The 10899-nt window shown below is 44.1% G+C and overlaps 1 pseudogene; it reads right to left on the bottom strand.

The window, feature by feature from the left end:
* Nucleotides 1-1026: 1026 nt before the first annotated feature.
* LOC147692936 (uncharacterized) lies at nt 1027-1811 on the bottom strand (annotated as a pseudogene).
* Nucleotides 1812-10899: the final 9088 nt, after the last annotated feature.

The raw sequence follows: 10899 nt of genomic DNA, 5'->3' as shown, positions 1-10899 counted from the left end.
CTAGTCAATATATTCTGACAAATCACAACTAAGCAGTTGGTATTAGAACTATACAGGGAGTAATTAGCCATACGTACTAGGCAAGCATAGGTTAAGTACTAGGCTAACAACCTGTCGGGCTATATGACTATATGAAGTATAACAGAGTATAACAGAGTATAACAGAGCCCCTTGACGCTGCAAGAGCCACTAGAACGATTACGAATATTTTCCTCTCCAATTGGAGATAGCAACAGTGCCATTAAGTGGCATTAAGTGTCATTAAGTGACTCACTTATGTTTGATTTTCCGGTTCCAACATGTAGCTGAAGAGTAACAATCGAGTTGTGTGATGTGAGGCACAGAAGCGGATAAAAGCTGGTCCTACCTATTGGTGATGAACAACTTGGAAAATGAGTCAGGCAGATATAACAGAAACATGGTATTATATGGAATAAGTAGATGAGCAAACAAATGTAGGCGATCCACACATAAGTGGGGAACAGGCAAGACAACATCTTTGACCGGCAGTTAAACGACTCAGCCCTGTCCCGTGTTCAGGTTTGTAGATTCATGGACGTCTGTCTTTCGTTTATTCGACGCGCTGTTCGAGGAGTCCATTGCTTGTGGTGGGGAGTCTTCCAGGAATCGCGCTAAGTCATTAGGATCCGAGAAGAAGCGAGGTTTGCCATGGATGATGATTTTGAATCTCACCGGACCTGCAAAGGAGAACTGTATTCCCTTCGATTTCAGTTTTCTCTTTGGTCCAGAAAGCCTTTCCGGACCTCCACCGTGTCCTTCGACTAGCCTTGGGTAAAGGTGATTTTGTGGCCCTCCCAAGTGACAGAGTGGTTGTGCCTAGTGAATTGCAGGATGGCTTCGGTGTGTTGGTAACGTAGTGGTTTGCAGATCAGCGGTCGAGGACCCATATATCCATGAGGGATGAAGGTTGGTACTCTGTGAGCCCAATCAAGCTCAAGATCATGGTTGAAAGAAATACCTGTTACCCTCGGGATCCATACTTCCAGGAAAGCTACTCATCGTTTTCTAAAACAGATTTCCTGGGGCTAAAGAGATGACTTGTCTATTTTTAAAATAAGTACACAGATATGTCTTTCTGTAGCCCTTTTTGACATCCTTCTAACAAAATATGCACACAAACCTTGCATACAACAGAGTTTTGAGCTTGGCTCACTCGAACATCGTATCTCTTAGAGCATGGTCGACAAGACCTTGATCATACCAGGGGGGACATTTTTCTTTTCCTTGGGCAAACCATAAACCAACCTTAACAGTTTATATACTTTGTTGGGGTCCAGCAAGCTACATATGACGAATTGCTTTGAAGTGTATGAGTCATATAGACACTTGTGAGCCTTCTGCTGCCGATCTTTAAGTTTGTGGCCATAACAGAGGTTATAATAGTCACGTTTGACACATGTGCTCACAACAATCGCAGTAAAACCTTTAGCGGGCCATATGGTGTCATAGGGTACGCCTTGAGCTTCCTTTTCGAAATCTGCAATATTATAGGTACAAGTGCATTTCTTATGCCGCTCTTTGTTTTAGATTGTGGAACTTTCAGTCTGTTTTGAACAGCATAAGCAGTCAAAATCTTCTGTGTTAACCTTTGTTGACGTCCCCTCAACCACGGGTCTTTTGGCTGATACTTTCCATGGTTCAAAAAAGAAAGAAAGACAGACTTTTAGTTAAAAATAAAATATAGCCATATACACAGTTATGAGTAAGTGTCTATAACAATGTTTACTAATCTCATTGTTTTCATGGGACTCGGCAGCGACTCTGAAATCTTGAAAGTTGCTGAGGCCCATCGAAGCTTAACTAATGCTGGAGTTAGGAGCTGTTATAGAGTCTTCACCTTCTTCCATGTTGATAAAATTGTTTCCAACATTTGCTTCATTACTTGAGGCTTTGCTGCTGCTGCTGCAGGAGACCTTATATGGGGATATCAGTGTGGCAAATCCTTGAGGCTGAGTGTTTCCAACCACCAACAGACCTTCTCGTTGAAACCAATGCCGAGCTCCCCGTCAAAACCGATGAAATCGTGACCATCGTCTTAAAGGTCGCTCTGCTGCACACTCTACTCCATTGCCACTGTTGTCAAACTATCATAATATCTATCGATAGTGTTCAAATCACCATCAGAGGGCGACGTTTTGATGAGGTGGCTGTATCTCTTCATAATGACCAAACAATCTCTTTCTGGAGGGCAGCTCCTGAATTTGGCATAGGCTGCTTAAGAGCTCCTTATTTGTATTCTAAGCATTGAAAAATGGGGTGTACTCCTCTACATCACATCATGGTCACCTGATCTTCAGGGGCTCTGGTTTGTTGAGGGTTGTTGTATAGCCCTAACCATGTGGTAGACATGAGTATGTGACTAGCATGCGACCAGGGTGGTGTCCCAACACACGTGACCCAACACCGCCATGTGACCCCCCTCGGTTGAAGTCACTACTGGGGAGGGTCTTCAGGGGCCCTGAAGTCTCAGTAACGGAAGTGACATCACTTCTTTGGCGGGAAAACTGTCACTTTCTGCTTGATGTGGAACATAGCCTTCATTACTACTCCTGCAGGCAATTCTTAAGAGTATGTGCATATGAAGAGGAACGCGCACTGGATTCTACAATTTCCATATACTTCAGAGCACACTTTTGGGGATTTTTGTGCATGCCTAAAATAAGGGAAATCTCAGTAAGCCTAAGCATGCATCTATAATTCATTTAGAAAAATGTTAGTGAAGTCCCCTAAGTCTGTTTAAAAAGTCCCTCCAACTGTCCTGGGGCCTTATTTATGAAGGCCTTGCGCCACCGGTGCGTCACTTTTTCCCATTTTAAAAGTGACGCACCGGCGGCGCAAGGCCTTCATAAATAAGGCCCCTGCTCTTTAGGAGAGCTGCAATAACTAATCAGGCAGTCCTTAAAGGGGCCATCCGGTAAATGACGTCACAATACATCACAAAATCCCAGTAGACCTCCTCAAACAAGTCAGTATTCTCGAAGGCATATGATAATGCCGGACTGCGTAAAGAAAAACTGTGGGTTTTTGTCTTCACTATCCGCCAGTCCCCAATTCCTTCTCATCAGTGCTCTACCGGAGTGGAACTACACATTGAACTTCCTAAGACGTGTTTATTTTTTAACAAACTGACCCTGCGTGGGACGAAGTCGAACGCTTGCTTGAGGATCCCAGTAATTTCAGTGGGTTTCCTGAGGTGAAAGTCAATGTTGAATCTGGAAGAGAGGCCCCATCCTTCCTGCGCCGATCAGCTCGGCTCCTGGCCGCCTGCCTTTGAAGCATCTGCGAGCGGAGCATAAAAAGAGCGCGCGATGATGGATAGGGCAGAAACCGCTTTAGGTCTTTGTAAAGTTTAATGAAAGATTTATCTCTGGAGGGTAATGTTCCTCCTTCTTTTAGTGAAACAAGTGTTTGATAACCTCTCTTTGTGCCGATGATGAATTGCGCCTCGCAGTCGTAACTAAACGGAGGAAATGGAACATGAAGTGGTGCGAGAGAGCCCGCGCGCACCCCGGGTCCTTCCGTCTGGAGTGCGGAGAAGCCCGCGCGCATCCAAGGCCTTGTTAATCACTGCGCGGAGGATAAATACGACTCTGCGAGATAATATCTGCAGCACCCGGCACTAAAACCTTTTTCTTGGTGTATATTATAGCCATTCATATTTTGATGAAACATTAATGTCACGTGCGGTGAGACATAATTCCATTAAGCCTGCAAAATTCATATTCTTGGCAGCTCTCTCGCCTTTCTGAACCCTGGGGAATAGTTTCCCCCTCACAGACCCCACTATTTTTCTTCATTGCTGCCCCTCTCCATCGCTCCACCTATAGATCTCTCTCCGACATTCGGCCTTCTCTGACAAAATGTGTTATGTCGGTTCTCCTCGTTTTCTTTCTCTTTCTTCTCCCACATGGGACTGTGGGAGATTGGTTGCCTGCTGAGCCCTGCAGAAATTCATCCCCATGTTAACTCCAACTTCCAAAGGGAGCCGCAGTAATCCCCACAGAGACAACGAGAGAGCAGCTGAGGTCAGCACTGTCAATATCTGTGTGAAGGGGAGCCGTGCACCCAAGCCCACCAGGGAGCATTCAACCCTTTCTGCATTTTTTTAGACATCCTGCGCGCGCCTACGTGGTTTGTGGATCGCCCCTTTGTTTAAGTTCTCGGCTTAAGCATCTCTTTCCATTTGCTGGGGTAGGATACTTAAGGTAAACAGATATCTTATTTGTATTGGGAAGAGCACTCATTTTATTTGTTTTGGGGGAGCAGTTGTGTGCCACCAGAAGCTTGGCTTCTAAGCCCTTGGATGCAGCTCCTTGTTTATCATATGCCAGCATTTTTTACATTACTAATTTAATCATGACATTTTATTTCATCAACAGTGCCTAGACAGTACCAGGGTTTGGCTGAGGAAAACTATTTTTCCTCATATCCAGTTGTTGCCCATATTGTGAAATACACTGTTAGTGTTCTCTAAAATGTAAATTCAACTCCTGAATACACGTAAGGTGTGTGTATAGTAAGTTGGAATTTGTATATTATATGACATTGACAGAATATCCTGTGCTAGTCTTGTCACTTCGAATGAGCACTTTTACAGTCAGCTTAATGCATAACCACCTGCTCTCCACCGTGTTTTGCCCCCGTTTTAGAGTTCTCTTATAAAATTCAGATATTACTTTCACCTCTGCTTATACCACAAGGATACAAGGATCTCTACCTTCCTTGCTTGTCCTCTGTATTACCCCCAAGTTATCTTGTACCGTTTTCCCCTTATAATTTGTTTGTCTCTCGCCATTTTCTATTTGCTTTGAAGTCAAAAGAATGGGAGAACATGCACAAAAAGCAGAGATTTGGAAGTTATTAATATTTTAATTCATTCATGATCCTCATTCAACAATTCTGATCATAGCTGACGAGGTATTCCCTTTTCCCTGTACAGTAATTTGCCTCATGTTACACCGATTGACAACTGGTGCATATAGTTGTTGTTATTGTTGTTATTGTTATTATGGGTTTATATAGCGCCGGGTCACCTACAGGTCTCAGGGCACTTTGACCACAAAACATAACATCCAGGGGAGAGAGAGGGTGGAATGCTTAGGCTGGGCTAAACGATGTTCGGAACAAGCTGGTCTTCAGGGCTTTCCTGAAGCGGAGTAGATTCTCCTCCTTTCGGAGTGTTTCAGACAGGGCATTCCAAAGCTTCGGTAATAAAACCGAAAAGGATCTGCCTCCCATTGTGGCCAGCTTAAAGCGAGGACATACAAGGAGTTTGGCATCAGAGGACCTAAGATTTCTTTCCGGTCTGTATATCTCGATCCGTTCCTTGATGTAGGTCGGGGCCTTCCCGTAAATGGCTTTGTGGGCTATGCAGAGGCTTTTAAAAACAGACCTCTGTCCAATTGGTAACCAGTGTAGGTCTTTTAACAATGGAGAGGCATGGGTTCTCCGCGGGAGATTGAAGATAAGTCTAGCGGCGTCATTTAAGACTACCTGAAGTCTGTTTGTTAATGTTTTTGGCAGGCCTAGGTATAGCGCATTGCCGTAATCGAGTCTTGACACTATAGTGGCCGAGACCACTGTGCGTAACATCGATTGGGAAAGAAGAGGGACCAGTTTACGCAGCTGTCTTAAAAGACCTGTACAAATGCCAACCACGGTGGAAACCTGGTTGGTCATTGAGAGGCCACTGTCCAGTTTAATACCCAGACTTTTGACCGTGGCTGCTGGCTGTGGGGTTGGGCCCAGCTCCTGGGGCCAGTACAAGTCACTCCAGGAGGTGCACTTGGATGGTATTATCAGCACCTCTGTCTTTTCCGGGTTGATTTTGAGCTGGTTGATGGACATCCAGTGGACCGTGTATCGGAGTATATCTTGCGCATGCAACTGGGCATGTGTTGTATCATCTATGCCCAGCAGCAGCTGCGTGTCGGCAGCATAGTTAAATACTCGACAGCCCATTCCCGCTAGTGTGTTAATCCGGGGCTGTAGATATATATTAAACAGGAGTGGGGATAGTGCTGAGCCCTGGGGGACACCACAGGTCAGACTTCCCACTCCTGATACACTGTCTCCCATCTGGATTCTCTGCGTTCTCCCAGATAAAAATGAATCCAGCCACCGAAGGGCTAGACCCTGGATCCCAAACTCAGCTAGCCTGTTCAGCAGGATGGGATGGCTGACAGTGTCGAATTACCAATCCTACTGACTCTGTGACATTCCATTCCAGAGATGTGAGTAAAATCTATAATTCCAGCCAAAGTTTATTATTTGCTAAGCATCTTATGTAACAAAAAGTTGTGAGATCCAAATAAACCACACCACTATGTGGCTAGATTTGCGAAATTCTGTTGGTAGGTTTTCCCAGGTGCCAGCTGACCCAGGCCCAAATACTACAGCTAACCACATGCCCAGAAGGACTGACATTCCAGAGCATAATCTTGATGTTTCCGCATTGCATTTTGGGGCTTTTCCTGTCGGGGATGACAGACCCACCCATACACGAGTTATATCGTTTTAATCAAAAGAGAACTATGTGAATACAAAATAATAGCACGTTTGCTATTGTCTAGTGAATTTAGTTTCAATTTCAGCTTCCAAATATAATTCAGTGTGCAAGAGAAAACTAATGAAAACGAATTTGAAAAACATACTTTGAATCACATGATATTATATGTAACCCCAATTTCCAAATACAATCTTCACTATTCCCTAACTCATGGGGCATATTATCAAGGAATAGCGATATTTATCGCAAAATGTGCTTAGCACATTTTTTTTAATCGCTTCCTATTGCTGGATATGTTAGCGGAGAAAACATGCTATTAGCAACGTTTTTCTCCATTGTGCTGAAATATCCAGCGATAGCAGCGAAATGCGTGAATATCGCTGGATTTCCAGCGATATTCACGCATTACCGCCAATGGGGACTTAACCTGAAAATCCACCTACCGTTGGATAAACAGGTAAGTCATGTTTTTAGCAGGCATTAGATTATAGCGATAATCGCGCTTAGTGTGATTTTTTTATTGCTTTGCCTGCCTTGCTAATAGGCGATACCTGTGTTAGTGACTGCTTTCAGTCGCTAACAGGTTGGGTACGCCCACTCTGCATGTCATTAGCGATAAATATCGCTGACATACAAAGCGGGACCCAAACCGGTCGCTATCGCCTAAAAGCTGTCAATAACTGCTGTTAGCGACAGCTTGCTGATAGGGAGATAAAAATATCGCCGCTTTAGCGGCAAAACGTGCCGCTAAAGCGGAGATATGGCCCTTGTTAATATGCCCCTCAGACCTTTGGACACATTTTGAAAATGCATAGCTTTCCTTCATACTCATTTTGTTATTATTAGATTTAACCTTATCATTTAATACACAGTTGGTGCACAATTAAATATCTTTATAGGCAGCAGTTGGGTTGATGGCTCAGGTATCATGTGCTTTTGAAGAACCAACAAACAAAATATATACCTGTTGCCTGAAGAGTCTGGGGACTGTAACAGTATCCTAATTTCATAGATTTGTCATCAAGGGAAAAACAATTATGGATGAAAACTTATCACCTATTTCTAATTTTTCCTTCTTACTTTATGTACAGATTTCTAGGTTCGCTCATTGGTTTCACACCTCTTCTCCACAAGTTGCAGGTATATGGACACGACAAAAATAGGAAATATTGAGTATCACTTCGTAAATTGGAAAACCTGTGGTAAATAAATAATATTTCACAATTCTGCCTGTTTCTCAAAGCTGTAAAGAGGGAGATCATAGCATAGCAATGTTTGTTATTGTCATCTTTAAAAATAAAACTATAAACATTGTTAGTTGGCTGCCAGGGAATCGACAAATCATCTGTACGTTTAAAATCACCAACATATGAGAAAACAAGCTTTCACACCCAACAGTCTGGCCTGGTCAAGGTGGTCCAATGGCCATTTTTTAAGTCTCACCTACTGGGAAGCACATGCACTGTCTTTTGTGAGACATACTGTTAGCTTACAGTGGACTTTGAGTCCAACCATTGCTTACCATTAGTTTGCTTAATTTTCACTCTCATTTTCTTGCTTCTTATTCATTAGGTAAGATGGCCTTTCCTTCCTCTTCTTGTGTTGGTAATTCTCCTGATGCATGAGCACATTACTTGTGTCCTTCCACTGTTTGTTTTTCAGGTGATCCTTTTTAGGGCTCGGTGCAAAAAAAAGCGTGCGAAAGCGCGCTCTCGCAGAGAGCACTATAGCTGTCGGCTCAGCCGACAACGAGTTGGAATGTGGAGACAAGACCTGGCCGCGCGCGCATCGTTGTCCCATAGGATAACGTTGCGCGCATGAACTTCTGCTGCTTTCTGCATAGCAGAAAGAATCGGATTGCGTCGCGCGCTTCGTGAGCAGTTCCTTTGGAATGCAGGGGGAGTCTGCAGAGGGGCGCGCAGCGCTGTTCACGAGGCGCGCGGCGCTGATAAGCAGGCTGGTTCTTTGTGTGAGCATTCCACGAGAATGCATGTTCTTGTTTACATTGCTGGTCCTTTCAGATAAGTTTGGTTGTTTCTTCTTCATGTATTTGGTTCTGCTGCATGTTGTTGTTTATAGTGTGGGCTTGTTACACATGTGGACCGCTTTATTAAAAAAGCCTCCTCATTAAGGAAATTGCATACACCACAGCACTTTCTCCACGAGCAGGGATATTTAGTGAGCAACGCAATGCACACAAACACACCCCCCAGACGCAAGCGCACACTGCAGAACAGCCTGGAATCAGTTTTCTCGACATAACCTGCTCGTCAGTTGCTGTCCAAGGCTAAACACAGGCCGCACTGCACCCATTCTCCTTGTATATGCACAGGCATTAAACAGCATTTATTTCCTGACCATGCACTTTCCGCTCCCATCACGTTTGCAGATGAAGCTCATCCACGGGCTGAATTGCACTCGGAGACCGCTTTATTGTCCCTCCATGTTTCAACCAAATGGGTCCTTCCCCTATAGTCTCTGTGTTTCACCCATTATCCAACTTAAGAAAACTTTATCACCACATATCAATGGCACACACAGCGTGGTTGAATGATCATTAAATAATAAAACGTGACGGCGTTATTCTGTTCAGCGTCTGCATCCCGCATGCAATAGCCCGAGTCCTGACAAAAAGGATACAAGAGAAAAAAAGAAATCTCCTCGTTATTGGGTGCTCCCTTCTGACTTCCGGTGTGACATGCTTTTGCAGCATAAGCAGTACAAAGCTGGTGAGACAACCCCCCTGCTTCCTATACATGGACGTACTACCAACATATATGTTTAACATACGCCTGTAAAGGAGATAATTTGACAATATGGAAGACAAGAAATGGGGAAGAGTAGTCTCATCCACTTATCCATAGATGGCGCGAGGGAGGTGGGGGCTGTAAAGAGTCTTTTATATCTTCAGTATCTTCGAAGGGCAGTCCTTGATAAGAAACAGGCCTAAGTCATAAAGCCACCGTTTACCTCCTCAAATAAACATGTTAGAACAAGAATTTGCAATACAATAGTCCTCACATTGTAGAAACTTTGACCTATTGGTATTGTAAATGGCAATGACTTTTATTATTGCTGGTTTTTTAAACACAAAAATAAAAGGTATTATCATTTACAACGCCAATAGCTCAAAATCTCGCAACTGCGAGACCTATTGCATTGCAAATGCTTGTTCTTCTTCTTGATTAAGCACTCCACAACAGTGTGCTTGTTCCAGTTTTCTCCCTAGGAATCTTCTTTTCTTTTCACAGCACTCCAAATTGTGCTCTCTCTCTCTTTTGCATGTGCTTCTCCTACACCCGCTCCCATTAATCTTGCCTGCTTACTTTTTCTCCCCATCTCCATGTTGCTCTTGCTCCCCGTTTGTTGCTTCAATCTCCGCACCCTCAGTGTTGCTTCTTTCCTAACCATGACACTGTGTTGCTTCCCCCACGCCATCCTCCATGATTTCACTGCCTTCCCTCCTTATTGCTTCTGTCCCCTCCTCATGCTCCATTTTGCTGCCTTTAGCCCATGTCCCTCCATTTGTGCTTGACTCCCAGAGAAGCCGAGGATATTTGGAACAGCTTCAGCAGGGAGCAAATGACTTGCATGGTTTCTGTTTCGACGTCGCCAGGGAACAAATACTGCTGCTCCATTTCTAAAGCAGTGCGCCAACACCAAGTGCACCTGGGCCTACAATCATGTCCTAGGGTGTCAAAGTGGAGGAGGTCAGGCCCTTTCCCATCTGATACATAACCCTAGCTGTGCTTCTCCCCCTCCCAGAGACACTGGAGAGTGCTGCAGAGGAGGAAAGTGTCACTCCTTGTTTCAGCTTCACATGATTTAGATTTGACTCCAACGACTCCACAGTTTTACAACATCACAATTATTAGTTGTCGCCTAGGAGACAAGTTCTAGCTGTCTGAAGGCAAAAGCATATTGTCGATAATAATTCTTAGGTGGGCTAATACCATTGAGGGTCTCTAAAAGGGATGTGACCAAAGTAAGTAAGGGTGTGGCTTAACATGTGACTACAGTCCTCTGCTTTTCATAGCATTCTGCCTGACCAGCATTTCGGTGTCTCCTTGGGAGTTCTCCGCTATTGGATACAGACATATTAAGCAAGAGCAAATATATACCTAAACTCAACCTATTGTCTTTGTGAATTCCTATTAACAGTTTGATATATATGAGTAACAACCAAATGGTACTTATGTAAATATATCACTATTTGCGCACTGGAGAGAGGCCAAGGAGTGGTTGAGCATGTAAACTGAAAACTGTTATGGCCCACTGACCCACATTGCCTTCAGCCTCAGTCCCAGAGTTCTCGATCACGCCCCATTATGAACACCTTCACACATACTCACCTGGACAGGTAATTCTGA

The sequence above is a fragment of the Lissotriton vulgaris genome, chromosome 9 (genome assembly GCF_964263255.1).
Source record: "Lissotriton vulgaris chromosome 9, aLisVul1.2, whole genome shotgun sequence".
Taxonomy (NCBI): Eukaryota; Metazoa; Chordata; class Amphibia; order Caudata; family Salamandridae; genus Lissotriton; species Lissotriton vulgaris.
The sequence above is the reverse complement of the archived record's forward strand: the minus strand, read 5'-3'. Positions and strand labels throughout refer to the sequence as shown.